At 39.9% G+C, this 20,449-nt stretch overlaps 1 pseudogene; it reads right to left on the bottom strand.

The window, feature by feature from the left end:
• Nucleotides 1-7,153: 7,153 nt before the first annotated feature.
• LOC119246964 (ras suppressor protein 1-like) lies at nt 7,154-9,922 on the bottom strand (annotated as a pseudogene).
• Between the last annotated feature and the right edge of the window lie 10,527 nt (nt 9,923-20,449).

Raw genomic sequence — 20,449 nt, 5'->3', positions numbered from 1 at the left:
TTCTGAAAACTGGTCTGCCTCTACCCACCTTTGTATTCCAGGTATCACAGTGAGTGACAAAGCATGGAAAGATATTTGCTACATCTTCATCACAGAACTTTACACCCTCATTAAAGATGTTGGCTTTTATTTCCCTTGCATAAAGAATAGGACTACTCCAGTGACTCTTCGAGAGATATAATAATAAGCTTGTGTTGCCAACAACTGTTATATGGCACAAAGGAAATGTGGACACCAAGGCTAACAAGAAAGAGGTTTCATGCACTGGTTCTGACTCAGCAGATTTGTATCCCAAGGCTGAGCCCGGTCTGTAAGAAGTCAGAGGCTTATATACACTGTCAGTTTCTACAAGGTTCTGGGTGGGTTTGCATTGACAGCTATACATGGTCAAATATGACGTGGCTACAAACTGAGAGGTAAGTCACATAGTTGCATACCAAGGGCGAGTGAAGGGTTAGTAGTCATGGGACCCCCCAGGTCCATCCTGCCTCATGGCAGTATATGGTCTAAGATTCATATCAGGGACTAAGTTACATACCAGGAACTGAGCAAAAGGTTGTTACTAAGGTCCCCTGGCTGCTTATCCCACATCTCCATGCTTTACAACAACAAAAGTCTTCTCTGACACATTTAAAATATACATACTACTACTTTATCCCATAGTAGAGGACTTAAAACACGCTCGTTCCTTTGTTTCTTCTCTTTAGTTACCACCACTCCTGTTGCTTGCCCTGGTTCTTTGAAGATTCTTTTTGATCCAACAGTCTTTTTCTTTTGGAATCCTCCCAAGCTTATTTTCCATCAAGTGAATCAACAAGAGAGCAGTAGTGTGAAGGAGAAAGGAGTTAAAAGGCTAATTCCCAGACTGAGGCACCACAGCAAGAGGATAGAAGGTGGGGAAGAACAAGTTAAGAATTTTCAGAGCAGATTTCCAAGGAGTAGCTGTATTTTTCACTTGTGACAACCAGCGTAAGTTGGGGTTATTTTTAAGTGCAAATGTCAGCACGTATTGAATCTGATATCATATGCATCTGTTTTTTTCATGCTTGAACATTTAGGAAATTTTCAGCTATCAGAAACTCTCCAGACTGTTCTGAGTAAACAAAGGTATAACATAAAAATCTTCATCAGTAGACTATGAAACTTTATTCTCAAAAGCTAAGAGCTTGCAATTACCTTCAATGTAACTACTGATTTTAATCTATGATGAAAAATTTCAAACGTTCACAAAAGTGGAAATACTAGTACAGTGAATAACAACGCCCCAATTTTAAAATTATCAGTATGTTGCCGTACTGTCTTAATCTACCCTGCCCCCTTTTCTTTTCTTTTGTAGTTAAAGTATTTTAAAGCAAATCCAGAGTCTCATGAGACTTCATCCCACTTACTTATAACTCTGCTGATTTTTTAATTGAATTATTAAGTAAGTCATTAACAGAAAACAGGATATGACAGGAAGTACCTAGCAAGGTGCAAAGTGCAGCAATTAATCTTTTCTCATTTAATCAAAGAGAGCAGCGGGGCTCTAGTAATATCAATTATGTTTAGAAATGGAAATTTTTTAAAAATCAAAAACAAGGAAGCAATTTTAAGTATTTTTAAGCTCTTCTGTTTTCCTCCCTCTTGACATATTCTTTATTAATAACTGGCTACTTTTCAACACTCTGGCCTCTCCATGTAACTAGGATATATGCAAATCATTCTTGTTTATCAGAGCAAGGACATGGCAGGATCCCAGCAAATAGTTCCAACAAAAGTTTTCATTTTTAGAGCAAAATCCTGGCCTTTGTGTCTGGAGAAACTTTCTAGACCTTTACATTTTAGCACTTCCATCTATGTTAGTATTATTGTTACTGTGTGTTTATTAGTATTTAAAACAATTTTTCATAATTTCACAAGAAAACAGAAATGAATAAATAAAATACCCAACATTGATGAAGGTGTGGGTGATAGATTTTGGTAGGAGTATGGTTAAGTTAATACATTTAAACAAAAGCCAGTTTGATAATTATACTTAAATACCAACTTTCAGTTTTTGGTATCTTAGATTCCGTGAGCCTGTTCATAATTGCACAGGATAAAAAAAATTTTTTTTAAAGATTTATTTATGCATACAAGAACTGGGGTACAAGCCAGAGGTGTGTGTGGTGGGGGGTGGGGTGAGAGGATTCACCAGAGACAGAGTGGGGAACAGAACAGGCAGATGTACTGAAATACACTGCTGAGGGGAGCAGCAGCCGAGTTAGAAGTGGTCTGCTGCACCGTGTTCATGCTGCAGTGGCTGCAGATAGCTTTGTAGGTTGCATCTTAACCCCTTGCACTACCAGGGAGGTCCCAGGATAAAAAATTCTTAAAGTCGAAATGACCCCTCCCTCTACCAAGAAAGGGAATGTTAACTTTGGTTTTTCTCTGTCCAGCCACCCACCCTTTTCCTATAGAGAAAAGGTCACTCAGCCAGACTGGATTAATGGACTTTTGAGATGCAGAATTCCAGATTGGAAAGGAGTGGGAAAAATTTAATGTATAAAGTAAGTGACAAAAAAGGAGTGAAGAGAAAGGAAAATAATTGAGAAAAGGGGAGATATTATGGCTCTTTGAATTATATGTTTTGAGAGTTATCAACAAATATTTTTCCACATGAATACTTACAACTTGAAACATAACAGCATAAAGTGCTACTCAATGAATGCATTGTGGCCAATGTAGCTCTATTGATATAATTTATCAATATATTATTTCCAACTTTCTGCTATTCAAAAACCACTGTGATGAATGTATTTGTACTCACAGTTTTAATATTATTTTGCTAGGATAGAGAGAGGCACAGAAGTAGAATTATAGGATGAAGTTTTTAAATGTTTTACATTTTCAGATTTATTTTTTGCTTAAAAATTTCTGCCACCAGAAATATATGCAAATACTTCATATGCAATATGTGAGAATAGCTTCATCAAGATATGGGTGGGGGTTTTTTTAGTGTTTTTGTGTGATTATTTTTCTTATTTTTTATATGCTTGACAAATCATAGATTGGACACAGTTTGCTGTTCTCATAAGAAAATACATGACTACTGGAGTAGGAGGTAGAAGTAAAAAAAGGAAAGAAAATAGTGATTTTTTTTTAAGATTTATTTATTTATACAAGAGCTGGGGTACAGGCCAGAGGCGTAGGAAGGTGAGAGGATTCACAAGACACAGAGCAGGGAACAGAACAGGCAGATGGACTGAAAACACTGCTGAGGGGAGCAGCGGGCGAGACAAGGAGAGGTCTGCTGTGCCATGTGGGTATCTCCCGGGCCAACGAGGAATTGAAGCCGTGCTGCAGAAGCTGCGGACAGCTTCACAGCGCTGCCGTTAACCTGCTGCGCCACCACCAGGGAAGCCCGTGATCATTATCTTAAATCACTTTGCATTTACCTCTTAAAGTATCTTGGATAGATCATCCCTCACATCCATCCTTCTTCCTTCCCTTTCTTCAATCTTCCCCTTCTCCCTCCCTCCCTCCCTCCCTCTTTCCTTCTTTTCTTGCCTCTCATTTTTCAGTACAGCTGTTTTTTATTTATTTTGGAATATATCTAAGAAGAACAAAGACCTCTCTACTCTGATAATGTTAATCTTGAGTACTTTTAGTAACAAGAAAGGAAATCACAAAATATCCCTGTACCATTTCATTGACCTTTTCTGTGCTTTGAAGCGATGCAAAAATAAAATCTAATCTGTACTGTATAAAATGCCCTTCATCCCTCCAAAGACAGCTGTCTAAGTATTCTCTTCTGTGTGCTAAGGAGCCTCAGTGCCTTTAGCCTCCCCACAAACAACAGTATTTGGAAATGATTCAGTGCCTGCTCACTATTCTCTGGGCAATTCTTCACTCTTTCCCAGATCATACTGAAGCATGGTAACCTGGGATAAGTAGCCAGGGGACCTTAATAACAACCTTTTTCTCAGTTCCTGGTATGCAACTTAGTCCCTGATATGAATCTTAGATCATGTGCTGCCATGAGGCAGAATGGGGGGCGGGGGGGGTCCCATGACTACTGACCCTTCACTCATCCTTGGTACGCAGCTGCACAACTTACCTCTCAGTTTGTAGCCACGACATATTTGACCATGTATAGGTGCCAAAACAAACCCACCCGGAACCTTGTAGAAACTGACAGTGTATATAAACCCCTGACTTCTTAAAGAAGGGGCTCAGCTTTGGGATATGAATCTGCTGAGTCAGCACTGGTGCATTAAACCTGTTTCTTGTTAGCCTTGGTGTCCATGTTTCCTTTGTGCCATATAATATTTCATCAGATTTTCATATGTGACATTATATTTCATTTGTAACACTCCATTTTAAAATAATAATCCCTTGTGTTGAAAATCTTCAGATTTAGACTCATTTGCTAAAACATATTGCTAAGTTTAGTAAAGTTTTCTTTTCTTTAAAGAGAACTATGTATACCTCATTATGCTTCCCTTTAGTAGTGTTTGTGAAAATGAATGATGTTCATAAAGTGTGCAGTGCACTGGCTAGCATAGAATGGTAGTTGTACATTAGTAACTACAGTAGCACTTTAGGGGGGCCTCCCTGGTGGTGCAAGGGGTTAAGATACAACCTTCCAAGATGTCTGCAGCCACCGTATCACAAGTTCCATCCCCGGCCAGGGAGCTACCCCCATGGCTCAGCAGACCTCTCCTGACTCACCCACTGCTCCCCTCAACAGTGTATTTTAGTCCATCTGCCTGTTCTGTTCCCCACTCTGTCTCTAGTGAATCCTCTCATCCCCCACACCTTTGGCCTGTACCCCGGTTCTTACATGAATAAATAAATCTTTAAAAAAAAAATAAAGTAGCATGTTAGCTCAGCCTAGATTTTCTGGTTATGAGCATTCACATCCACATCAAGAGTATTATTCTTTTGTCTTTATTTTAATGAACTGTGTTGGGTGGAGCTCTTACCTTCCTTGATAGAGATATTCATCTATGTGTGGAAAACATAATTTTGTATCAAAAGGAAAAATTATGTAATTGAAGCTCAGTTTAATTTCTCTTAAAGCATAAAATAATTAGTTCTTTTTGCCAGGAAACAAAAGATGAACAAGGTAGACATAAATTTCTGGGTTTTCATTTAGTACTACTTCTGAAATACATCTTTTTAAAAATTTTGTTTTGTTATTACTTTTCAGCACTCTTGCTGAAGCCCAGGTGATAGAATAGGGTGCCTTGCTTGCCTTTCGCAAGGATGTTAAGCTCAAGTGTAACACCAAAGCTTGCATTCTAGCAAATTTGGGTATTAGTGACATTATCTGTTTTCCTATTTTCAAATATTTGTTTAGTTTTTTTCTTTCAAAGATTCTTATTATGAGGGCAGTGGTGAGAGGATTCACCAGAGACAGAGTGGGGAGCAGAACAAGCCGACAGAATGAAAACACTGCTGAAGGGAGCAGCGGGCGAGACAGGAGAGGTCTGCTGCACCATGTAGGTTAGCATCCTGGCCAGGGCTCAAACTTGTGCTGCAGTGGCTTCAGATAGCTTCATAGTGCTGCAACTTAACCCCTTGCACCACCAGGGAGGCCCCAACAAAAGTAATATTTACCCCACCAAAAATGTATAAGCATGTAAAATAATGCAAGTCAAAATTCAAAAATTTCAAAGAAGTAATTTAAGGCATGTGTTTGGAATTATTGCAGTCACCTAATGATAAATGATATCTTTTTACTGGCTGTAGGGTAAAGAAAATATCAGGCTTTTCTGCCCTTCCGCCATCAGGATAGATGATGGATCCTTGTCCTGAATGCATGCCTGATGGCGGGCACCTGGAATAGGGTGTGGGCATAGGTAGATGGGATTCAGCTGAGCTAAGACTGTGCTTTTAAGGGCGGCGTCACGGGGGGGACGCCAGTAGCAGCAGCAGCAGCACCAGCAGCAGCAGAACCTGAAGGAGAAGCCGAAGCAGAAGCAGAGAACGCCAGAGAGCCCAGATAGAATGAAGACTTGCTGGGGGCTGGGAGGTCTGCCAGCCCCCCAGCCAGCACCCCTGCCTGCCATATACCCGCTGAACCCCAATAAAAGACCTACAAAACCACTGAGGACTCTGACTCCTCCTTTACCTGGTCTGCATGGGATCAGAAAACCTGCACTGTGCCCAGTCCTGCCTTACACTGGCTTAGTGTTGATAAATTTATGGATACATCATTATTGAAAAGAATACTTATTTTTGAAGTAAAAGAGAGCTGAACTAAAAACCTGATTCTGTCAAAAACAAGTCATGTCAATACTATAACTCCCAGTAAGTCACAATCTCCTGATACGCCCTGGTTCCTCCATCTTTAAAAATTGTTCAAAGAACTCTCCCTGGCTACATTATATAAATAAGATGAATTCCATGAAACTGTTAGGTAAATTTTGATACCTTGTATAAAAAGCATGTATCTCTTATCTAATTTAAAGGTAACTTTAAAAATGTTGACAGTCAGTTGACAAATTCAATTTTGTACAAGTGGCATGACACTTGCCACTCTATTTAGTGAACATATTTCTGCATTTGGCAACCATTTTTTCTTAGGTGGTATGTGTCTTCATTCATGTTTAACCCAGAGCCTTTTTTTAAAAAAATAAAATGTTATTTCTTTATAAAGATTAATTCATATTTTACTTTGTTCTAGGAAGGGAATAAAACAAAAGGGGCAAATGGCCCAGCCTTTGTTTACCTTGGTGTAGTGCTCACAGACTGGCGTAAGTCCTACGCTCCAGTGCAGCATCTGTGACCTCAGCAGGTGAGTAAACCCATCAGGTCTCATTAAAGGGAGAACGCTCCCAGCCTGCTGGGGCTGTTGCGAAAAGGTATTAGACACTCCATGGGCCGTTTCGTGCTCAACAAAAACTTGCCTTTCCTCCTACATCCTTTTGGCTTCTTAGAGGATCAACACAGAAACACTAAAATAATACAAATAAGACCTGAAAATATTTAACCTGTAAATGATGCAAACACACATATCGGTGCCCAGATGCCTCCTGGCTACCCCTGCGGGGGCGCCTGCCTCCTTCCTCTCCTGCTCCCTGGCTCCTCTCAAGAAGACCTCCTTCCACCTCTCCCTGCTGGTCACTGCTCTTGTGCCAGACGCCTCAATCATAGCAGGGTCCTTATGGCAACATTCCCTGAAGGCTTAAAGCAGGAGCTTCTCAAGAGCCAGAATCAGTTCTTCTTTGAGTTCTGGGGGCAGCACTGTCAGGTGGTTCCCCTGAATGTGGAGTTCCTTAAGCTGAGTAAGCTCCTCGATTTCCTTAGGCAGTGAGACCAAGTCGTTATTCCTGAGGCTGAGTGTAAAGGCAGGACTGGGCACAGTGCAGGTTTTCTGGGATCCCATGCAGACCGGGTAAAGGAGGAGTCAGAGTCCTCAGTGGATTTTTGCAGGTCTTTTATTGGGGTTCACCAGGCATATGGCAGGCTGGGGGGCTGGCAGGCCTCCCAGCCCCCAGCAAGTCTTCACTCTATCTGGGTTCTCTAGCGTTCGTTCTGCTGCTTCTCGGCTTCTCTTTTGGCTTCTGCTTCGGCTTCTACTGCTGCTGCTGGCGTCCCGCGTGACGCCACCCTTAAAAGCACAGTGTTAGCTCAGCTGAATCCCATCTACCTATGCCCACACCCTATTCCAGGTGCCCGCCATCAGGCATGCATTCAGGACAAGGATCCATCATCTATCCTGATGGCGGAAGGGCAGAAAAGCCTGACATTTTCTTTACCCTACACTGAGTATCGGCAACTTAGTGGGTTAACCAATATCTGGCGATAGGATTTCAAAATCATTGTCACTTAGCATGCACGCAGGGTGGTAAGGTAGAAGTTTCCAGAAAGACAATTTTCATGCAAGTTGTTTTAAGTCAAGGACCTCCAGAGCTGATAGGGAGCCAAATCCACCAGGCAAGGTGTTTGATCTGTTCACGTCAAGGCTCAGGTGTTTGAGTTTCCGAAAACTGTTAAATCTGTGTAGGCAGATCCTCCATCTGTTATTTAAAAAGTTAAGCACTTCCAAATTCTTCAATTCTGTGATGTTTGCTGGCACAGTTGTCAGCTTGTTGTGGCTAAGGACCAGTTGCGTGACGTAGGACAAATAGAACAAGCCGGTGACAATAGCACGTTGGAGCTGCCTTGTCACTCATGTCCATTTCCTGCTGGTTCTTTTCCTGGCTCACCTCCACCAACTTTTTCAGATACTTAGCTATGATAGCGGGGGCAGCACCTAGCAGGTTGGAGTGAGAACGTCAGGCTTCGTCAGAACCCACTTGGGAACCGGATTTGCGCTGGCTCAGGTGCTGGCCCTGGCCTAGCACTCAGCGCAGGCGTACTAGGTGCCACCAGCTGCAGCCCGCCCCACCCACTCCCACCCTTCCCCAAATAGGAAAGCAGCATACTAGATTGAAATACTTCATCTTTATTTTTTTTAAGACTTATTTTTATTTATTTATACATGGAAAAACTGGGGTATAGGTCAGAGGTGCAGGGAGTAAGAGGATTCACCAGAGACAGAGTTGGGGGCAGAACAGGCCGATCTACTGAAATACACTGCTGAGGGGAGCAACTGGTGGGATAGGAGAGGTCTGACTGCTGATAGCTTCATAGTGCTGAGACTTAACCCCTTGCACCACCAGGGACACCCTTCATCTTTATTTGAGGAAATTTTAATCTTCAATGGGACACTTTACATAAGACAACAGATATGAAGGTACCTGTAGCCAGACCTGCAAAACTGAGATATGATACCAATATTACATTAGTGACATTCTAAAAGGTTTTCTGTGGGGGAGCAGAATGTGTCACCCCAAATTATGCCAGTTTGGCTTGTGGATTATTTTGAACTGAGGTCGAGTAGACTGCAGAAGAGGTTTCTGCTGCTGCTCTGTGGTTGTTTCAGAGTCTAGCTTCTTGTTGAATATGTACAAAAGAGATATATTCAGAAAGACCAAAGCCCAAGTCATCATCAGACTCCCCAGATCCTTCTTTCTTCGCTTGCACTGTCTTCTTCTCAGCTAGTGCAGCAGCAGTGCAGGGGGCAGGCCTCCAGCCCCTACATGGTAGCAGAGGCTTGGGATGTTAATATCAGCCTTGGCCTTTGCAAACAAGTTGGTTAAAAAGGGCCGATGTTTACAGTGACTGTTTTAACGATGGCATTGATCTTATCCTCTGGGACTGTGAACTTGTGATCATACAGAATGAGGACTGAGTAGCTGAAGGGGTGCATTGAGTGGAGGCCATGCTGAGCTAGGGCTGGGGGTGTGAGCAGAGTTGCTGGTAGAAGTGAGGGCCTCACCCCAACTCGACCTTAGCTTTTCGGGAAGGAACAAGCACCTTAGCAGCAGCTGAGGAAGGGGGCAGGAGTTGTTTTTTTTTTTTTTTTTTTTCAATCTCTCTCTTAATTGATTAAAATTATTTAGGGAAATGGTCTATACCTATACCAGAAGCAGAGGTATTACCTAGAGGTAACATTTTATTACCAGAAGACTTAAGTGCATGGTAAAGCAAACATTTGTTTACTAAGTATCTGTTCTTCTCATTTTCCTATGATTTGTCTTCCTCCCCTTTGAGACTCCACACCCCTACCCCTTTCTCTTTAGCTCAGGAGGGTATAGAGGCCTTTGCCTGACATGAAAGTGGAAGCCTGTCATGCTTTGTGAGACTTCTGAAGGTAGAACATTAAATGCTTTACTCTTGTTAATATGTTTTATGTCAACTTGATTATTAGACCAGCCAAAGAACTGGGAAAAAAGGAAAAGTTTTCTGCTCCCCACAATGCTGTTCATACTGTTACATGTAAGAATCTGAACAAAACAATAACTGAATTTGTTTTTTTTAATCAACTTTCAAAAATTCATCATGGTTTACTTCCTTGAAGAATATTTCCATGCACATATTTGAGTATGCGCCAAGTTGGAAGTTCCATTGTTAAATGAATCACAAAACAAAGTTCAAATGGAGGTTTTACAACCCTAAACTGCAGTCCATGGGAAGCTGTAATAATTATGCACAACGGAAAAATTTGAGAGACCCTTTCAGTAAATGTAAGACAAATTACCATCAGCAGAGCAGTTTGACAGCATAAAAGCATGAAGAGTCCCCCATTTCCAAAAATGTTTATTAGTTTATCAGTCTACTTAGTTATTTCAGAATCATCATGCACTTTACATTACCAATACAAATAGTTAATGAGTTACTTGAAGAAGTAAAACACTGGTGTAGAATTGCAAGCCTTGGGTCATATTCTACCCTCCTGCTCATGATCATGTTACTGGGAAATGTAGATCTCTCAGAACTGTTCATTGACTTCACAGAAATGAATTCATCCCTGCCTACAGTAAACAGACTGGTCTTTAACAAGCCAACAGGATTTAGATGTTTTTCATAATTTTAACAGTTATGTTAGTGTCAGCAATTTGATGAGCAATAAAGTCAATTATCAGCTCTGTTAGGTAAATCTCCTGTAACCACATGAAAAAAGGTCTTAATACCTAACACATTCAAGGATTTCATGCTCAGGAACATCGATCATTTTTCCAAATGTGCTACTTATCCAAAACTTAACTTTAACTTTTCAATAATGAGAAATACATGTGACTTACTTAATTTGTTCATTAGCTTAGTCATCTCTTAAGTCTTGTTACATTTCAGGTCAGGCATTGTGCTATGAAGGGGATACAAAAACAATTAAGATGAATTTCCTAACCTTAACACACATTCAGTTAGATAAAAAAGAAACATGACCAGATTATAATATATGGAGATTTATTATTTATAACTTCACTAGAGATGACATTTGTACTGGTCTTTTTTTCCCTTCCTTTTTTAGTATCATGAAATTGACAGACATAAAATCATGTAATCATTTTATAGTGAACGATTCAGAGGTATTTAGTACATTCACAGTGTTATGTAACCATCACCTCTATCTACTGATAGTTTCAAAACATTTTCTTTTCATCCTCAGATATAATTGACATATAACATTATTTAAGTTTAAGGTGTACAAAGTGATGATTTGCTATACATATATATTGTGAAATGATTATCACAATAATGTTAGTCAACGCATCTATCATCTCACACAGTTTACCTTTGTGTGTGTGTATCAGTGTTTGACTGTTTTTGTTACAAATTACTAATCACAATTCAGGAATATTTCTAGCATAATACTAACTAAGTGAAACAAATAAGGTAACATTTTAATGTGTTATTTGTTACCTGTGTTAATATCAGGTGATTAATATACATATTTTCTTCTGAAATGTCTTATGGGTTCTTATAAATCTTTAAGGGCTCTAAAAGATTTCCAAAGTCCATTTGCCATAAAAATATACCTAACAAGTTTAATAACTTTTCAGTAGGGTATAAGTATAAAACATATTTTTCAACAGCCCTTCTCTCAAATCCCCAGCTCATCTCTTAATGACATCTCTGTGAGTTCCCAATATTTCCAGTCAGACTGAGGTATTTTAAACTCAGCCTAGTGTAACCCACTTCTGCTCATCCCACTCCCATTGTTAGCTGGTTTGTGGTGTGAGATATTTGATTTGGGAAGGAAGTTCTGGGGTTTTTTTATTAGACATCTTCTCAGATATGTATGGCAGATTTTTTTTTTAGCACAACTCTAATGAAATATAGACCTTGGACTCTACTATTTGCTTACAGGGAGTCAAGGAGCTCATTAACTTTTCATTATCTACTATTATCAATCAAGACTTCTAGTGATATATAACTCATGTGGATTCAAAATCAACTTTCACAATTTGAAGCAAGTGGTGGCCTCTTTATGACTTTACAACAATTTTCATTCCAAGAAACATTTATTATTTGTGTCCAACACCATGTTATATTGGTGAAACCATAGCACAAGAAAAAAATGGAGTTCTTTTGGATTTATTGTGTATTTTTACAGGTATGAACATGGTCTTGGTCTTAGGTAACAACTCTTTTCTTTTTATTCATGCAAAATCTCAGTTGCTTTTAAGTATTTCAAGGTTCCCCATTAGGAATAACTGTCCAGTTTGACTGATGTTATTAACAGTAGCAAACATATAGTTAGCAGGTGTTATGTGTCACTGTGGCAAGTGATTTACATGTTGCCATTAATCTAGCTAGTAATCTGATGAGGTAGTTAAAAATATCATTCTCACTTTACAATGAGATAACTAAGTGTAAGTGGTCATTAAACTTGTCCAGTTTTACCATTAAAGTAAGCCTAAAGCTGATTCAAAAGCTTGCTACACTAGTCCAGCTATTTGATTGGAATCAGGATAATCAGGATAATTGCTGGCTCTGCCTCTTTTTTTGCAAGTTATTTTGCCCACCTTTCTGTGTCAATTTCCTCAGTTGTAAAATGGAAGTAACCAATGTACCTTATATATTTTGTGAGATGAATTAAGTTAAAATAAATAAAACATTTAGAACTTAGTCTGGCACAGAGTACACATTAAAAAATCTTAGTTACCACAATTCCATAGCCACTAAAATTCATATGGAACCATAAAAGACCGTGTAGACCCTGTGTAGTCAAACAGATTTGAAAAAGAATAAAGCTGAAATCCCTATACTTCCTGACTGCCAAATAAATGACAAAGCAACAATAATCAAAAGAGTATGGTGAGGGCATAAAACATGTATATCGAGACCAATGGAATAGAAAAGACATATAGACCAGAAATAACCCCACACATGTATGTTAAAATGATCTTTGGCAGGAGTGCCAAGACTATGCAATGGGGAAAGGATAGACTTATTAACAAGGGGGTTGGGAAAACTGCATAACCACATGAAAAGCATGAAAGTGGACACTTATTTTACACCATACACAAAAATCAACTCAAAATTAATTAAAGACAAACATGAGACCTGAGATGATAAAATTCCTAAAAGAAAGCTTAGAAAGAAAGCTTCAGAACATTAGTCTTAGCAGTCATTTGTCAGGAATTGCACCAAAAACATAGGCAATGAAAACAAAAATATCTAGTGGGACTACATCAAACTAAAAAACCTCTTTTCAGGAGGCAATTAACAGAGTGAAAATACATCCTATGGAAAGGGAGAAAATATTTGCAAACCATATTTCAAAAAAAGGGGTAAATACTCAAAGTATATGAGGAACTCTACAACTCAAAAGCAAAAAAAGCACATAATCTACTTGAAATAGGCAAAATGCTTTCCTATGCTTACAAGCTGATAATCAGAAAAAAAAGACAAGAAAAAAAATGGTTTCTGTTAGAGTAATGATGTCTATTCTACAGATCTCTCTCTCTCTCTCTCCACATTTTTTTTTAAATAAATTTTATTTTTATATTCCCCATACAATTGCAGCCCCCCCATTCTGACCCCAATCCCTCCCCTCCCACCCCCGCCCCCCTAAAAGTGTCTCTGGTTCGTAGTTTTTTGTTGATTTTGATTTTCACTTTCTTATAGTTATTCGTTTTCCTGGTCCCTTATTTAAGTTTTCTAGATTCCTGCTATGAGTGAGACCATCCGGTATTTTTCTTTTTCTTTTTGGCTTATTTCGCTGAGCATGATCCCTTCCAGCGCCATCCATGTTGCTGCAAATTGCATGTGTTTATCTTTTTTGAATGCTGAGTAATATTCCATGGTATATATGTACCACATCTTCTTGATCCAGTCATCTATTTTTGGGCATTTGGGTTGTTTCCAAAGCTTAGCTATTGTAAACAGTGCTGCTATAAACATAGGGGTGCAGGTGTTCTTTGGAATGGATGTTTCTGTGTCCTTGGGGTAAATACCTAGGAGTGGAATTGCTGGATCATATGGAAGCTCTATGTTTAGTAGGTCCAGAAATCTCCACACAGCTCTCCACAGTGGTTGGACCAGTTTGCACTCCCACCAACAATGCAGAAGAGTTCCTTTTTCTCCACACCCTCGCCAACATTTGTTGTTGCTAGTTTTTTTAATATGTGCCATTCTCACTGGTGTAAGATGGTATCTCATGGTAGTTTTGATTTGCATTTCCCTGATGACAAGTGATGTTGAACATTTTTTCATATGCCTATTGGCCATTTGCATTTCCTCTTCAGAGAAGTTTCTTTTTAGCTCTTCTGCCCAATTTTTGACTGGATTCTTTTCTTTGTTGTTGTTAAGTCTCATCAGCTCTTTGCAGATTTTTGTGATCAGTCCTTTATCATTAGTGTTGGGTGCAAAAATGTTCTCCCAGTTGGTGGGGTTTCTCTTTGTTTTTGTTATTGTCTCTTTTGCTGTGCAGAAGCTCTTTAATTTGATGTAGTCCCAGCTGTTTATCTTCGCCTTCACTATCACTGCTTTGGGTGATGTGTCTGTAAAGATGTCTTTGATGTGCAAATCACGTAGTGTTTCGCCTATATTTCCTTCTATATATTTTATGGTTTCAGGTCTTATGTCTAGTTCTTTAATCCATTTTGAGTTGATTTTTGTGTATGGTGTGAGGTAGTGGTCAAGCTTCATTCTTTTGCATGTAGCGACCCAGTTTTCCCAGCACCATTTATTGAACAAACTTTCTTTGCTCCAATGCATAGTCTTTGCTCCTTTGTCAAAGATTAGTTGACCATAAATCTGTGGGTTTATTTCTGGATTTTCTATTCGATTCCATTGGTCTGTATGTCTGTTCTTGTTCCAATACCATGCAGTTTTGATGATTATGGCTTTGTAGTAGAGTTTGAAGTCTGGGAGTGTGATGCCTCCATTCCCTTCTTTTTTTTTCAGGAGAGCTTTGGCTATTCGGGGTTTTTTGTGATTCCATATGAATTTCATCAATAATTGTTCTATTTCTTTGAAGAATGACATTGAAATTTTGATTGGAATAGCATTGAATCTGTATATTGCTTTTGGAAGGATGGCCATTTTAATAATGTTTATTCTTCCAATCCATGAGCAGGGGATGTCTTTCCATTTCTTTGTGTCTTCTTCTATTTCTTTTAACAGTGTTTTATAGTTTTCTTTGTATAGGTCCTTTACCTCTTTTGTTAGATTTATTCCCAAATATTTGATTTTTTTTGTTTCAATAATAAAAGGGGTGGTTTTTTTGATTTCTTCTTCTTCAGATTTATTGTTTGTGTATAGGAAGGCTACTGACTTTTGCGTGTTGATTTTGTATCCTGCCACTTTACTGAACTGATTGATGAGTTGAATTAGTTTTTCTGTGGACTTTTTGGGGTTCTCTATGTATATTATCATATCATCTGCAAATAGTGATAGTTTGACTTCTTCTTTTCCTATTTGGATTCCTTGGATGTCTTTCTCTTGTCTTATTGCTCTGGCTAGGACTTCCAGTATTATATTGAAAAGCAGTGGTGAGAGTGGACATCCTTGTCTTGTTCCAGATCTTAATGGAATTGCTTTCAGCTTTTCACCATTGAGAATGATACTGGCTGTTGGCTTGTCATAGATGGCCTTTATGATGTTGAGGTATGTTCCTTGTATCCCAAGAATTTCAAGGGCTTTTATCATGAATGGGTGTTGCACTTTGTCGAAAGCTTTCTCAGCATCTATTGATATTATCATATGGTTTTTATATTTCTTTTTGTTGATGTGTTGGATAACGTTGATTGATTTTCGGATGTTAAACCATCCTTGTGTCCCTGGAATGAATCCTACTTGGTCGTGGTGAATTATCTTATGGATGCATTGTTGGATTCTGATAGCTAAAATTTTATTGAGGATTTTTGCATCAGTGTTCATTAGGGAGATTGGCCTGTAGTTTTCCTTTTTTGTGTTGTCCTTGTTTGGTTTTGGTATTAGTGTAATGTTGGCTTCATAGAACGTGTTTGGTATTGTCCCTTCCTTCTCAATTTTTTGGAAGAGTTTGTGAAGGATAGGCACTAATTCGTCTCTGAATGTTTGGTAGAATTCATTTGTAAATCCATCAGGTCCTGGGCTTTTGTTTTTGGGGAGGTTTTTGATTACCATTTCAATTTCGCTGCTTGTAATTGGTCTGTTTAGGTGTTCTATTTCTTCTTTATCTAGCTTTGGGTGATTGTAGAGTTGTAGGAATTTGTCCATCTCCTCTAGATTGTTAAACTTGTTTCCATATAACTGTTCATAGTAGTTACTGATTATTCTTTTGATTTCTGCTGTGTCCATTGTGATTTCTCCTCTTTCATTGATGATCCTGTTTATTTGTGCTTTCTCCCTTTTTTCCTTTGTGAGCCTGGCTAGGGGTTTGTCTATTTTATTGATTTTTTCAAAGAACCAGCTCTTGGTTTCATTGATCTTTTGGATTTTTTTTTAGTTTCAATTTCATTTATTTCTGCTTTTGTTTTTATTATTTCTTTTCTTCTACTGGTTTTGGGGTTTTTTTGTTGTTCTTTTTCTAGATCTTTGAGCTTCGAGATTAGGTTGTTTCTTTGAGTTTTTTCTTGTTTCTTGATGTGAGCTTCTATTGCTATATATTTTCCTCTTATTACTGCTTTTGCTGCATCCCATACATTTAGGATATTGGTGTCCTCCTTGTCGTTCAATTCAAAGAATTTTTTAATTTCTTCTTTGATCTCCTCATTAGTCCAGTGGTCTTCCAGTAGTGTGGTTTTTAATCTCCATGAGGTAGGAAAGTTCCTTGCCTTCTTTTTATGGTTTATTTCTAGTTTGATGCCTTCATGGTCAGAAAAGATGGTTGATATGATTTCAATCTTGGTGTATCTGTTGATGTTTGTCTTGTGCCCCAGTATGTGATCGATCCTGGAGAATGATCCGTGTGCGCTTGAGAAAAATGTGTACTCCGTTTTTTTGGGGTTTAATGTTCTATAGATGTCTGTTAAGCCCAATTGCTCTAGGTCCTTATTTAGAGCTTTGGTTTCTTTACTTATTTTTTGTCTTGTTGATCTATCCATTGTTGATAGTGGTGTGTTGAAGTCTCCCACTACGTATGTGTTTTCTCTGATGTCTGTTTTCAGAGAGGATAACAGTAGTCTGATATATTTTGGTGCTCCTTCGTTTGGTGAGTATATGTTAATGAGTGTTATTTCTTCTTGAAGTATTGTCCCCTTGATCATAATGTAGTGACCATTGGGGTCTCTTTTTATCTTTTTGAGTTTGAAATCTGTTTTATCTGATATAAGTATAGCTGTTCCTGCTTTCTTTTTTGGTCCATTTGCTTGTAGGATTGTTTTCCATCCTTTAACTTTGAGCCTATTTTTATCTTTTGTAGCTAAATGTGTTTCCTGGAGACAGCAAAAGGTTGGGTTTTGTTTCTTAATCCAGGCTGCAACTCTGTGTCTTTTTATTGAAGAGTTTAGTCCATTTACATTTAGAGTTAATATTGATATGTTAGCATCTGTATTTGCCATTGTGTTTGTCTTTCCTTTGATTTTATTTATTTATTCTTTTAATAACTTTTTTTTTTTTTGGCCTTCTTTCATTGTTATTCGTCCCTCTGAGGTTCTGGCTTTAGGACTCCTTGTAGTATTTTTTGGAGTGGGGGTTTAGTTGCAATGAAATTCCGGAGTTTCTGTTTGTCTGGGAAGGTCCATATTCTTTCTTCAAAGAGAAAGGAGAGCTTTGCGGGATAGAGAATTCTTGGTTGGCATCTGTTTTCTTGGAGTCTGTTGACTATGTCCCTCCATTCTCTCCTTGCCCGTAGTGTTTCTTCGGAGAAGTCTGATGTCAGCCTGATTGGCTTTCCTTTGAATGTTATCTGTTTCTTCCCTCTTGCCAGCTTCATTATTTTTTCCTTGTCCTGGATTCTTGGGAGCTTTACTATTATGTGTCTTGCTGTATTTTTCCTTTCATCGTGGAAGTTTGGTGTTCTTCTTGCTTCTTGTATATCAATTTTCAGTTCCTTCTTCACATTTGGGAAGTTCTCTTCAATTATCTCTTTGAATATTTTCTCTGTTCCTACATCTCTCTCCTCTCCTTCTGGTATTCCTATAACTCTTATATTTCCTTTCCTCATGGAGTCAGATAGTTCCCGAAGTCTTTCTTCGTTCTTTTTCCTTCGTACTTCTCTTTCCTTTTCTGTTTTGGTTCTTTTTATTTCTGTGTCTTCAAGATTACTTATTCGTTCTTCCATTTCATCTATTCTGCTTTCATTGCTTTTCCCAGAATTCTTTAGTTCTTCCATTAATTCTTTGATCTCCTGCATTTCTTTTACTTCCCTCTTTAGGGACTCAATTTCATTCTTCTGACCATTGTTTTCCCTCTCTAGGGACTCAATTGCATTCATCTGATGGTTGATTATTTTTCCCTTATCATTGTTTTCCTTTATGACTTCTGTCAGTTTTTTAATCACGGCAATTTTAAATTCTCTTTCTGGAAGGCTCAGAAGTTCTTCCAAGTTACTGTCGTTGCAATCTGGGGGCTGCTTTTCTTTTTGTGGTGTGCTTTTTCCCTGGGGAGTTGCTAGGTTGCGTGTGGTTCTTCTCCTCCCTACTGTCTGTTTTCTAATTTGCCGTATGCGTTGGGACACTGTGTAGTTGGGACTGGCCGGCATCTTGGGTGAGCTTCTCTGCTCTCCTCTGGTTCCTCCAGGAGTCATCTGTCAGTTTCAAGCAGTCTTTACTGGAGAAAGGTCCCTGTTCTAAAATGCCGATGTGGGGACACACTCCCCTGTGCACCTGGTCTGCGTTGGCGGTGGGTTCCTGCTCCCCCTCTGGGCTTGGACTGCAGGCCAGAGGGGGTCTGGCATGGGCGAACTTCCCCCGCTCACCTCTGGCTCCTGAGGAAGCCTTCTGCAGGTAGTCTTTACTGAAGAAATGTCCCTGTTCTAAGATGGTGATGTGGGACACACTCCCTGTGCGTTCGGTCTCAGGCACACTCTTCTGCGCGCCTGGTCTGCCCCGGCTGTGGGTGCTCGCTCCCCCTGTGGGCTCAGACTACTGGTCGGAAGGGGCCCGGCGTGGGCTAACTCCCCAGCTGGCCACTGGCTCCTCTAGGTGCCTCTGCTGGCTTCAAGTCGCTAGGTGGCGCCAGAGATCTCTCCTGGAGCCCTTGGGGAGCTGATTTTCCACCCCGTGGGACAGGGAATAGAGTGGGAATGGTAGGGTAAACCTCAACGGCTTTGGGGTGCTGTGTCTGCCTTGTGCCCCACCATCGTGGGGAACCCACGCCCCTAGTTTCGTGCCCCGGGTGTCAGTTCCAAAGCCCTCAGTTCCAGGACTCAGGCTGTAGCCCAGTTCAGTGGCGCGGGAATGGCGCCTTTTGAGTCCCGCTCCCGTGCCTGGGCGCCTGGGCCTGCTCACTCAGTGAGGGCCTCTGCGCGTCTCCCCGCAAGCCTAGGTCGCAGGCGCAGGGACCTGGGCAGCTGCGATCTGGATCCGCGTTTGCTTTTCAACTGCACTGCTTTTCCGTGCGCGATCCCGATCCGCCCTTGGTTTTCCAGCGCGCTGCTGTTCCGCGCAATCCTGACCGCAATCCGCGCCTGTTTTTCCAGCGCGCCACCTTTCTGCACAGGCTTACCGGGCAGCCCGGGGCTGTGTGCTGGTGCTGGTCTCCTCCCCGGGGGCGGGGTCTCTCTTCAATGGCGCCCGGAGCCATTCGCTCACGGGGTGTGGTGGCTGCAATAGTTCCTTTCCACTCACAGTCCCGCTTGCTGCGTCGTTTCTTCTTGTTGGTCGTTTTAGTGTGTTTTCCTCCTCTCTGCCGGTCGGAGAGTGCCGCCTCTGTGGGCGGGGGAGGGGAGCAGTTTCTGCGCTTCCCTCCCTTCTGGTCCTCTTTTATGGCCACTTTCTTCTTCGGGCAGTTCGCTGGCGTCACCCGTTTATCTTCCGTGTCCCAGTTCTCACTGGGACCTGCCGCTTTTCCTCCCTATTCACTTTTTTTAATGGGAGATCTTACTCGCAGCGTCTCCTCGCCGCCATGTTGCTCCGCCCCCCTCTCTCCACATTTTTAAACCTAAAAACACATCACATACATTTTCTCAATACAGTAAATACAATTTGTAAGTGAATGTTAATTGAATGCACAAATTTATGCTATATGGGCACATCACAAATTACTTATGTTTTGAGTAACTATATTACTTTTAAATTTCACTATTTTGAATAGCTCAAAGCAATGTGCTTAACTGAAAATACATCAGAAGAAAAGCAGAAATTTTTGAAAAATGCCTTAACAGTCAAAACATTTTAAAGATGTGTAAAGATTAAAAATTGCTAAATGTGGATCCAAGTGTGAATATTAAAGTTATTGGGAATGTGGTTTGACTATTTAGTTATTTCGCCTAATAGTTATTTTGCATTAAATTATTTTAACTGAATCATATGGAGCTAAGGTTATTGATAATTATTGCTGAGTATAAACAAATATAAGATATTATTTGTACATGCATGTTCCCATTTTATAGTTTAAAAAATGAAGATGTATCAAGGAAAAAGTTCTCATACATCTTTATTTCTAGGTAGTTTATTCTTTTCACTGCAATTTGAATATGATCCTCCCCCTCGGCCCCTGCCCCAAGTATTTATTGGTGGCACATAAGAATACTAATTACATTTGTTGTTCCGTTTTAGCT

Source organism: Talpa occidentalis, unplaced genomic scaffold (assembly GCF_014898055.3).
Source record: "Talpa occidentalis isolate TD23 unplaced genomic scaffold, MPIMG_talOcc4v2.1 talOcc4.16, whole genome shotgun sequence".
Classification (NCBI taxonomy): Eukaryota; Metazoa; Chordata; class Mammalia; order Eulipotyphla; family Talpidae; genus Talpa; species Talpa occidentalis.
Note: the sequence above shows the minus strand (reverse complement) of the source record. Positions and strands in the feature narration are given on the sequence as shown.